Source organism: Wyeomyia smithii, chromosome 3 (genome assembly GCF_029784165.1).
Source record: "Wyeomyia smithii strain HCP4-BCI-WySm-NY-G18 chromosome 3, ASM2978416v1, whole genome shotgun sequence".
Taxonomy (NCBI): Eukaryota; Metazoa; Arthropoda; class Insecta; order Diptera; family Culicidae; genus Wyeomyia; species Wyeomyia smithii.
Genome location: NC_073696.1, coordinates 129,998,777 through 130,010,790, shown reverse-complemented (window position 1 = coordinate 130,010,790; position 12,014 = coordinate 129,998,777). Strand labels below are relative to the sequence as shown.

General features: G+C 34.8%; 1 protein-coding gene across 4 annotated transcripts in view; it reads left to right on the top strand.

Annotated features, from left to right (window-relative positions):
- Window positions 1-12,014, top strand: part of LOC129730582 (arylalkylamine N-acetyltransferase 1-like) — a 106,115-nt gene that overhangs the window by 92,666 nt on the left and 1,435 nt on the right. The window lies entirely within an intron of this gene.

The window sequence follows — 12,014 nt, the reverse complement described above, 5'->3', positions numbered from 1 at the left end:
CATGGTTTTAGCAGATTTTAACACGTTTTGGCATAGCAACAGCAAATTGTTTATTAACATCATCAAAATCAATAGAGTAAGCACGGTCGTTTTCAATTAACAATTGGTAACTGATAACACTAGTCGACAGAAGCGAAAAAAAATTCTCTAAACTTTAACCGGAAAAATGAAAAATTATAACTTTTAACCGTTCCACAGAGAAGTAACTCGAGTGAAAACCTGGCCAAACTTATTTTCGCTCCTATTTAGCAATATGTTGGGTAACATTTGATTGTGAAGCGAAAATAAATTTGATTTCATTTAATCATTGTTTTTCAGCTCTGTTTGGAGCATGAGGCAGATACCCAGGTATTTTATTTTTTTCTGTTTCCCATGTACGCGTAAGCTCTTAACGTCAAAATTTGTTAAAAATAGCATTTTTCAAACGGGTCGCAAATGTCAATCCGGACGTTGCCGGATTAGATATTAACAAGAATATGTTCGTGATGATATGAACTTTCATTCCCCCGAAGTTTATATGATAGGATTCTACGGAATTTGATATCTTTTTCCATATTGAAAACGCTTGAAAGTACATAAAAATCACTAATTCCGAAAAGTTCCTAAGAGTAGTTATAATTTTTAGTTCCGGAATTTCTATCAACCGGTTCACTGGAATTGAACATAGAGAATTCATTTACTGCAAAATATTGATCAAATGTCATTTTTTGACGCCTGGCACAAGTTGTTAATGATTCGATTTCCAGAAAAGAAACTTGAGAATTTGTCAATGTTTACAGCACTCTCAGCATGTGTAAATATAGTTAAAACTGAATCAAATGATTGCATTTCGTAAAGCATTTATTCAAGCTGCAGAAAAAATATAGCGGCACCAAAAAGCTTAAAAAACTTTTTTCTTATTTTGGCCAGTTTTTTGTTCTAGGCACTCCTCTGGTCGTTCCTAAGAGTTTTGAGGCCCCTAGTAAATGTACAAGTGCATCAAAACGCCGCAGAGTAATTTCTCGCTGGGTTCGTCGCTTCTACGTTCGTTGCTTACGGGAAAACTTATTTAAATCTCTGAAAAAGTTATCTTTGCTAGGAGCATCGAAATTCAAAGGAATGGTTGAAAAGCTAGAATCTCATCTCTATTTTAAGCAAAACCTGTGTTTACCAGTTTAAGTATTCTCCCTGATGGCAGCTATGAAGATGACACTCATGAAAAACATTCTCATTGATTTCACGCAATTGACCTTCTTTTTTCAAAAATTGAGAACGTATTGGGGGCAAGGCAAATTTTAGTCGAAAAAGGGGAAAAAATTGTAGAAATTTAAAATTTTATCGTGATGGCTAACTTATTGTACATAATGAACCATTATTTAATTCAATTGAAATATTAAAGTCAATAGCATAGAATCATTTCTTATATCGTCGTAAGACGTTATTAATGTGTGATATTTGTTTGAAACGATTCCCTCATTTTCCTCCGAGGTGGTCCTTTAGGTTGAAAATTACAAAAATATGTTTTAAGCAAGTGTAAACAGTCAACATTTTCCGTACAGCTTTAAAATTACATTTGGAATGCGACACGACTTTAATTGAGGCGTATTTGCAGTATTTTTTTTTTTAATTTTTTGAAGAAATAAATATTATCTACAACTTAGCCAAAACCGTTCTGGCTATCAAAATATTTTTAATCATCCATTACCATTTACCAATTTTACAAAAGCCCTTTTCAAAAGTTAGTCGTGACTAAAAAAAAAATAATACCACAGAATGATATGTTTAGCCTTTAGGAACATCTGAGCAAAGTTCCAACCAAATCAAAAATGACAATTGAAAAAATATTAAAATTTTCCTATGTTGCTAGTAGTTGCTCAACAGCAATATCAATATCACAGAAATACACCTCTTGTATGAGTATCCTTGTATACGAATCGGCACGGTGATCCTAACTGGATGTTTAAAAAGAACAGAGTCAATGATCCTTGCGCACTCTAATGAGATGGATGAAAATTAAGATCATTCAGCACAAGCTACTATAGTGCTCTAATGTACAAGATTCAGTGGTGATCGATTCAGCAGTTCGAAAATAAATAAAGTTTGCGATCGCTTTCCTTAACCACGCCTCTGAAATGCAGCAAAGTCAATGTCACAGAATCACGCTCCATACTCGAACAGAGAACAAATTTAGTTGACACGACATGATCTGTACTGAAAATTAAAACTAAAAACTTTCTAACACTGTTAGAAAATTTGTAATTTTGATTGTTAGGATTTGTTTGCTTTCGCAATTAGGACTCATCATTCGTAGGGATTTAAACCTACTTGTCAAAAAAGGGAAGTAAACTTACAGTTAACTTAATTGCTAACTTATTGGCTATAAAGAGAGCTTATCGTAGCAAAAATGTTGTACAGGACTGGACCTCAGACTGAACCTTGACACCTGCTCTGACAGGAAATCTACCAGATTTTGAATTCTGATAGACAAGTTGCAGAGTTCGATCAGCAAGATATTGTTTTTTTAACGTTAAGCTTTTATGATCGGGATAATAAACAATGATCATAACTACATTTTTGTCGGCAAAAAATCTACAAAATAAAGACAGAAGAATACCTACAGTTTAAGGTGGAAGTACAAGTTGCAAATAGCTGATTCGATTAACTATTTAGATTGACTCGTTCTTTATTCTAAAATGCATCATGTTTGTTAAAACTAAATCGATGTTTCACACGTTTTACCTTTTTACCTTTGTTATACTAAACAAAGGATATAAAATCGGTCCAAAAACGCAAAATAGATCCAAGATCCGGAGGGCCGAACCGTATATACCATTCGACTCAGCTCGACGAACTGAGCAATGTCTGTTCGTGTGTATGTGTGTGTGTATGTGTGTGTGTGTATGTATGTTGTCTGTATGTATGTGCCGCAAAAAACTAACGCACCTTTCTTACAGAACGCAATATCCGATTTTGATGATCTTATACGCAAACGAAAGCTACTGTTCTCCCCCAGAATGCTACCGAGTGGATTTTTGATTAGTGGCTTAGATTTTAAAATATTGATCAAAGAGTATTTTTTATATGAGACATTTAACTTTTAAGGCAAAATGAATGGCACGGAGGGCCATGTGTTGTATACCAATCGACTCAGATCGACGAACTGAACAATTTCTGTATGTATGTGAATGTGTGCCATGTGTAAATATGTTGTTTATATGTGTAGTATATCAAAATCGAAAAAAAAATAACAAAAAGATCACCCTTTTTACAGTACGCATATTCCGATTCTGATGTTCGCATGCTCAAATGAAAGCCCCGGAGCTCTTTGAAAATCATACTGGGTGCGATTTTTTATTGGTTGCTTGAACTGTAAAGTTTTGACCAAAGTATATTTTAAACATGGGATATTTTACTTTCTGGATAATTTATCTCTCTCTCCATGCTTTTCCTTCTTCTCTATCCATCTTTTTTCGTATCGCTATTTATTTCTCAAAGGAAAGCAACAATCATCGACAACTTTGCATAATTTTTACACTTTTCGTAGTGCGTTTTAACTGGTGTAAATAAATTAATTTTAGAGCAAATTGCAATGCTTACTTAGCTTCTTTTCTTGCTTGCGAAGCTTCCGTCCACACTTTCTTTAAAATATATAATCAATTGTACGTAGAACCCAGATTTGCGAAAAATAAAAAGAAGAAGAAGAAAACATAAAAAAATCGCTGTTTTGTTTGCAATGCTACGTATTGAACAGCTGGAAAATTTTTCAGTTGAACTTTTATTTGATGTTTAATATTAGGTTCTAAATATACTTTTAACTCGTGACCAAGAATTTAAAAAATTGTGAACATCGAGATGCGATCATTTGTAGTTTGGATGAAACTGAAGCAACTTTACATGGCTATACACTTTTACTAGTGTGCGCAGGTGGAAAGTCACTTATTCCTATGATATGATACACTACGCTCATATAAGATATAAATATTGGTTTCTAATTTAAGACAAAGTGCAAATATGTTATTCCATTTCTCGTTATCGCAGGAAGTTTTATAAAGTCTTTATTTCGGATTTTATCGTACAGCCTAGGCCTTCGAAAAGAATAATGTTCTCGTCTACACTCCGAAAATCCAAATCTCTCAAATGTCGCGAAAACCTTCATTTTCAGGTTATGCATTTGAGATAGAATTGAATTGACAACTTTCGTCAATGGTTCTATTTTTTTCTTTGTAATGCTGATCTGAGGTTAGTAGAAGTTTGCTTCAATTCGTGAAAAAGACTTGATGCTGATTAATAATTCTAGGTCCTGCGATTTCTGAAAATAATGCGAATGTGGTATTCAAACCTGGATTATGGGGAATTAAAAAATTCGAACTGCCTCGAACTAACATACATATTTGCTGTTCTAGAATGAAATCAGCATCTTTGTTATCTATTACTATTTACTGTTTACTGTTTCTGTTTATTTAAAAAAAATATGTTGCTTCTATCCAGCATTTAAAATTGGTTCTCGATTGAAAAAATAAGACTCATATACTCCAGTGATAACATCCATAATATTTGCGAAAACCACGTCAAGCTATAGTTCAAAGATCGTCTTTGGTTCACCTTCTGAAAATTATCTTTTGAATTCATTTTATTCATAATTGAAATTGGATTTACGTTGCTATACGATTTGTGATTTACTGGCCTTAATAAGTATACAATTATAGTTAGTAGAACAAAGGTTTCTGCACCACTAGGTGGATTAAATTAGGTTTTTTTAAAAAATTGACTTTCTGGGAATTTTTTAGTTGGGGCCAATGGAATGTCTGAAAAAATATAGTCCTTTGAGTTTCGTTTAGCGGTAGGGCTTAAAGTTTCATGTTCTCACCTTTGGATGCAAAATTTCAGCTCAATTGGATTGGGTAGTGATCAAAGGTTTATTTTTTGACCGATGAAAAAAAACAGTATTGATTGTATGTGCAAGTTTATGCAAGTGTTAGCTTTGTAATTTCCCTATTCAATGTTTTACAGGGTTAGGGTCTTTAGAAAACATTAGAAAATCTGGAAGGTGTTCATTGGTAAGGAAAAAATATTTTTCCTAATAAAACAATAAGTAACTCATCGGAAATAGTATAAAACAGTATGCGATATTTTTTGAATTTTCAATTGGGAAAGCAAAAACAGGTTCTTCCTCTATGCTTCAAGTTGGATTCGATTCTCTTTGTTTTAAATTGGAAATGCTCTATAGTGTCTTTTATCTCTGCTTTTTTATACTGAGAGGCCTCCTGAATTGTTGAATTGTCATCACCGCTCTTTGCTTTATCGGTTTATCAACATTTTTCATATTTTAGCGTAATGTTCTGTTATGCAAATATTTATTTTATTTTTTTGAAAAATCTCACATTATGTTTTGGAAAAAACTGTTCCCTTTTGAACGATTCATGCAAGACAATCGGAAAAAGCCTGGTCACTTTTTTCAAGTTTTTTAGTCACTTTTTGGTCACTTTTTTCGAGCTTTGAAGTCACTTTTTTCGGAATTTTGGTCACTAAAGTCACTTTTTCTGACCAGTTTGACCACTTTCAGCCCTGCTGTTGGTAAAAAGGTTTTTTTTTCTCAATTTAGGCATAACAATTTAAAAAAAAATATATATATATATATATATATATATATATATATATATATATATATATATATATATATATATATATATATATATATATATATATATATATATATATATATATATATAAATATATATATATATATATATATATATATATATATATATATATATATATATATATATATTTAAGAAAAAAAAAACAATTGGCGTAACTTACAAATTATTTAAAAACATAAGAATGTCGAACAAGTAAAATCAGTACAGCATGCTTCTGCTGTCAAATTTTTTCTTGCGTTTTTTTTTCGCTTCGCCAGTTTTCAAACGGAATTGCACAAATTTTTTCACCAGTAAATCTTTGAATTCCGCGCAGTGAAATAAATGACTTGGAAGAAGATCCATCTCCTTCAGAATTTTTTGCTGTACCTGATCTTCCTGACTCGAAAAGGAAGCTTTGAAGCTTCGAAATAATACCTCCATCACTCTGAAAAATTCAAATATTCGTTCTGAGATAGTGTAGTACCCTTTATAATTTCTCCCGCGAAGACGAGCAAAATTAGACGAATTCTTTTCGGGGTATTGAGGCTGGAGCAGTTGGTTCAGACATTTTTGGCATGTAAGCGGACGCGTGGCCATTTTCCGACATATGTGACCAGCAACATGATAAAGCGTGTTTTGCTCGAGCGCATCCAACAGTTCTTCAGATTCTTCGATCAAAGATTCGTAATCTAAATAGTAACATATTACTCCTCAGAATTTGTTTTCGATTGCACCCTGTTGTTGAAAAAGTGAAAAACTAACATATTTTTCAGCCTTTTTAAATTTATCTTACCTGGTGTTGTCTTCTTCCTGTGGTTGTAGAATCTCACTGGACTTAGTATATTTATCTTTCAGCAATTCCTTCCTACGCACCTTCATTAAATCCATCAAACCAACTAAATGCTCTTGATCGTCCATGTAATAGGAAGATGGGACCTTTGTCATATACTGCGTTAATGTGATGATCTTCAGAATTTGTGAAAATTGTAATGATGTCGGACGACGCTGTTTGAAACGGACCACCGAAAACACACTTTCAAGGCAATCCTGTATGAACTTAGCTGTTAAGACTATTTTGTGCCCTTTCTTCAAAAGACGGTCGCTTAGCCTTAGCACAGTTTGTGTGCACATTGTAAGTGCTGATTTCCACGGTTTCCAATGACCTAGTGCCCCAACTCTTACGTCATGTATCAACTGGGAAGTTTGGTTTAAATGATCACACACATTTTTGTAGTAATCAGGGTTATCCAATCTTAGCGATAAGTCTTCAGAGCGGTTGGTCATTATTGCATACCAAAGGGTAATATCTTCCAGATAAGCTGCAGTGGCTAGTAGCGAAGGATTATTTTTCTCTAAGGCTGCAAACCGAAGAGCACTCGCGTTATCTAAATTGCAAAATTTAGTGGAGTTTGATACTTTCATCTTATCAACAGATAACATTTTTGTTTCGAAATTAACATCTGCTTCCTTTAGCGTATATGCCATCTTCAACTGGTTGCCATGCTCATAACTGACAAGCTCCTTCGAGTGGTCCCGGTTTCTTTAGCTCAACATACCACTCCGGTAAGGTCAGGTAAACGTTGTTCAACCATCCGTGGACTAAGTTTATAAAAACGTGCACTGCATCAGGGATAATCTCCCATCGACGTGAGCTATCCAACGGATGCACGAGGGACAAGTCGTTCATTACATTGCCGCGAGAAAAATCAATACCGAAATCCTTCCACATTCGCTGGTTCTCTGCACCAGAATCGGAAGTTATGAAGTGGACCTTAAGATTAATTTCCTCTGCTTTAACCACTATACCCATAACACGTTCTTTCAATGCGCTACCTGGTATTGAATTACCAGTAAAGTCGTAACCAACTATTTGTTTCCACCAAGAACCAATGCCTACTAACATGAAGACTATTGCTTTGGTAGCCAACGAATCGGACGGGGGAAGAGTAGTTGTTCCGTTTACCTGATCCTTGCTTGGGCAGTATACGCGTGCTTCCTCCGTACTCATTTCATCGAGCACAATCCCGCAGTCCCTATCATCCTCGGTCATAGTTGCTACTTTGCTCTGTAGCAATATAAAAATGTCTTCCAGGATTCCTATGAAAATCACAATTGTTGAATTTGATTACCTAAATGATCTAATAACACAAAGAACAAGTTAGTTTACCGGTATCATAATGAATCCCCTCAACATGTCGCATAAGTGTCCTACTGGAAGGATAAGGAAAACCTTTTTCTATTAGCTTCTCGTAGCCACCTCCACAAGCGAAGCGAACCTTAAGTCCCTCTACAATCGTTTCATTCGACCACTGCTTTACATTTTTGACTTCTCCATTGAGCAATTTTATTTGATCACTTAGAAAAAGTTTTTGTTTTGGTTGCTTCATTACTTTCTCAGATTTCAGTTTGAAATATTTTGTTCTCCAACGATTAATATTTCTAAAAAAGTACACCATATTTGTAGAAAAGTCATCTAGACTATCGGATGATCAGATTAAAGTATCGGATCGAAGGGAATACCGTTATTAATTAAAGTTTTAATGCGTACTCGGTTATAAAATATAAAGTGTGTCGTCTGCATACTATATTTTTTTCGATTAAATAGAAAAAAATACTAAGGAATTTACGACAGAGTTAAATTTCATACATCTTGAACTTTTGAAATATAAAGCACGGATCCCTACTTAAGTATTTACCTTTTCATCCTGTACCATTCCTCACGCAGGTAGAGGATTTTCCGTCTCAGCTTTACCGTAGAATCTGTGTCGGTTCTGTTCTCAATATTCCCACAATCGAATGTGTCATCCATCGATGATGATGGTTCATTTATTGACCCATCCAAATTATACTTCCCGCATGGAAAATGTGCCTGCAAGTAGGTATTTTCAAAATTTAATCCATAACGGAATCAATAGTAGAATTTAGTTTACACTGCACAATCTACTTCCGGCAGTCACATTAAACAACGGTATGTCGCCTTCGTGCTTCACGCAAAGCCGTATCCAATTCTTGCGTACATCTGGATCTTTTGGAAACCGGTAGAAGTGATAATCCGGATGAGACCTCTTACTACGTCCGCAATTGTACGCTTTGCACTTCATTTCGAATGTTCACTTGAATATTTCAAATATTCAATAAGGAGCGAAACCGTAAATACCACACCATGAAACAAAACAAAAAGAAAATGCCACCCAGCAACATTGCCAAAATCAAAACAACAAGCCTGATGGTAAATTTGGACGCACTCGGAGTTTTCAATTTCAGCCAATCAGCGAGTGGTTCCCAAAGTGGATGCAAATCTATACCCAGTTGTCTCTCCTTAGCTCTAAACTAGTGTGGGAATGCATCCTGTCGCTCCGACCAGCGTTGCCAACCCTCCAGTTTTTCCTGGATATCTCCAGTTTTTTTTGGGCACGCCAGCGAAACAGCTAAAGGTTGAATATCTCCAGTTTTAAAATAAAGTTTCAGTTTTATCCAGCATTCTATTCGTCACCTTATTTATTGAATTCATTCCCCTTAAATGTATGGTCTTTTCAATATTTCGTGCATTCATGCCCTTCAGTTTACTGGTTCAAACCGAATTCCAGTCGCATCTTCAAAATTTCGAGTACGCCGGACTTTATACCTGGTGACTATAATCTCCATCAGTACAAAATCAAAATAGCAATGCATTGTCTCTTTCACCCTTTTTGTTTATAGGAAAGAATACGGTGCAATATATGTATATAATTGTTATTTACGCAACATTTTTGAACCGAAAATCAAACAAATTTCAGCAGAAGCTTCAAACTTTTATATCCAGCTTTCTCCAGTTTTTTATTTTGAATTCTTCCAGTTTTTCTTGAAAAAAGGTTGGCATCGCTGGCTCCGACAGTTAGCTATGAAAAACCAAGTTAACTTGTACTGGGTTCCTGGTCATTGTGGAATCGAAGGAAACGAGAAGGCTGGCATACTAGCCAGACAAGGGTCATCCACTAACTTTGTTGGCCCAGAACCTTTCTGTGGAGTCTCACCGAGCGCTCTAAAAGCTGAACTCGGTGAATGGGAGAAAGCGACCATCAAAGCAAACTGGGATGTCATAAGCGGATTACGACAATCGAAAAGATTTAAAGAACCAAATCGCGAGAAGAGCCTCGTGCTGCTCAAGTTAAATAAGAAACGCCTGAGGACATTCACAGGTCTTATTACAGGGCACTATCCGAGTAAATTTCATCTCAAGAAGATAGGCAAACTTGATGATGAAAACTTAAGAACATTCACTCCGCGAATGTCGAGTATTAATAAAACGCAGTTTGCGTATCTTCGGTAAGAGACACATAAAACCTACCGAAATTTAGAGGGAAAGTCCCGGTGAGGTAATAAACTTCATACGAAGTGCGTTTCACAACTGGAATAAATGTGCAATGTAGCAAGGACATCAACTCGTCGAATACTGATGTACCCGCTCGTACGCACTTAGAGTAAGTTGAAGCATACCACAACAGATCAAAAAAGGGTCGCAGTGATTCGGTCTTCTACAAGGAAAAAAAATTGAGTACAGTGTCGTTTCGATTATACCACAATAAAAAAAAATTGCGTCATATATTTGAAACATATTTATTTCATGTTAACACATGCAAAGTTAATATATGTACATTAGATTGCCAATGAAAATCGATTTTTCGAATATCGTTTAGCGGTAGGGATCAGGCAACATTTCAGCTCAGGCGGACATCGTGATCATGTGCCTCAAAGTTTTACGAAAAATGTCGATGAAAAAAAAGCACAGGTAGTAATCCAGCTTCCCACGAGCGGTAATGGCGGATGGATTTGACATTTAATGTAGGTTGTCAAACTATAGTTCATTGGATGTTTCCATTGAACTAGTACTAGTTGAATGGATGGTAGAAAACTACCAGGTAATCAGTTTAGATAAAAATTTATGTTTCAGGTCAGCAATATCAAGCAAATGTACTATCTGGAGAAAGAATGGCCGAAGAAGCTCAAGAGAAGTTTAATCAAATAATTAAAGTTAATAACAATAATTAAAATGCCCGTGAACATTTTACTCGCATAAATAGTCTAGAAAATACTAATCATGATACATTCAATCATCTTCTTGTTTCCAATAGTTAACACTTATTTTGAAAAGGTGGAAAGTAACCGTAAAAAAATTCCAGATGAAATAATATATCTATTAAAGAAAACAATTGTTGAATCAGGGAATACTGATAATGAATCTGATCACAGTTATAAAGAAGAAAAAAAAAACAGGAAGATGATGATGAAGAAGAAGAAGATGATTATTGCTTTGATTTGTAATTAGTTTGTATTACCTATGTTGTTTTAATTTTCATGAAAAAATTTTTTTTTGCAAAATTTGGTTGATTTGAGGGGTCGCGCTAAAACTACGTAATGTTTTTCGGTAAAGAGGACGTTCTGTGGCTTGTGGCGTTCGTTGATGAACAAGTAGAGGGGAAAAGTGCCAAAAATCATTAAACATTAGGTCACGTGCTTTATGAACGGCCCCAAAACAAAAATGGATGCCAGAATCGTGTTCAGCACCTCAAAATTGTCGCATTTATCGTCACTTTTTTGCTTGGACAGCCTTTGTATGTGCATTGGCCCCAATTTTCTAAGACCCAGAAAGTTGGTTTTTTAGAAAAAAAAATTTCGAGTTATCGACAATTTCATGTATTACTACCTGTTCATTTTTCATCGATATTTCTCGTGAAACTTTGACCGCTTTGAGGCATGTGTTCCCGATGTTTGATCAAGCTGAAATTTTGGGGACTTTTTTCGAAAACACGAAACTTTTGAGCCCTACCGCTAAACGATATTCGAGGGTCAATTTTTTTTCATACAACTCATTGGCACTCTAATGTACACATGTGTTTGAATGTTATGTTTAAAATTTTTGGTATAGTTTCACTGTTGGCAACCAAAAATTTATTATTTAGAGTGATAAATAAATCCAGGAAATATTATCAGGATGTGTATATTTTTCTGAAAATTGTGTAAATCTATTTGAACAAATAATAAGTTTAAATGGGATTGGCTGGGTCTCACCACTAGGTGAATAATTTGGGTTTTTTATTACAAAAAGCTTTTTCAAATCTTATGAGATACCGCTACAGAATACTTTATTAATGAAACAGCCAGAAAAGTTTTCAACCACCTAGAATTTTCATCATAGTGCCCTTATCAATGAGCAACGAGCAATAAATGTGTGCACCTTCAATGTGAAATCCGACGGCATTGTATTTGTTTACGACAGGATATTCTACTCTAAAGACCTAAATGCAAACCGGAATCTACACGAAGAACACTTTCTTTTCACAAATAAAAAATAGGTTTATTTAAATTTTTCAACCGAATATCTTTGCTTATGAATAAAATGATCTTTATTTTTGCTCA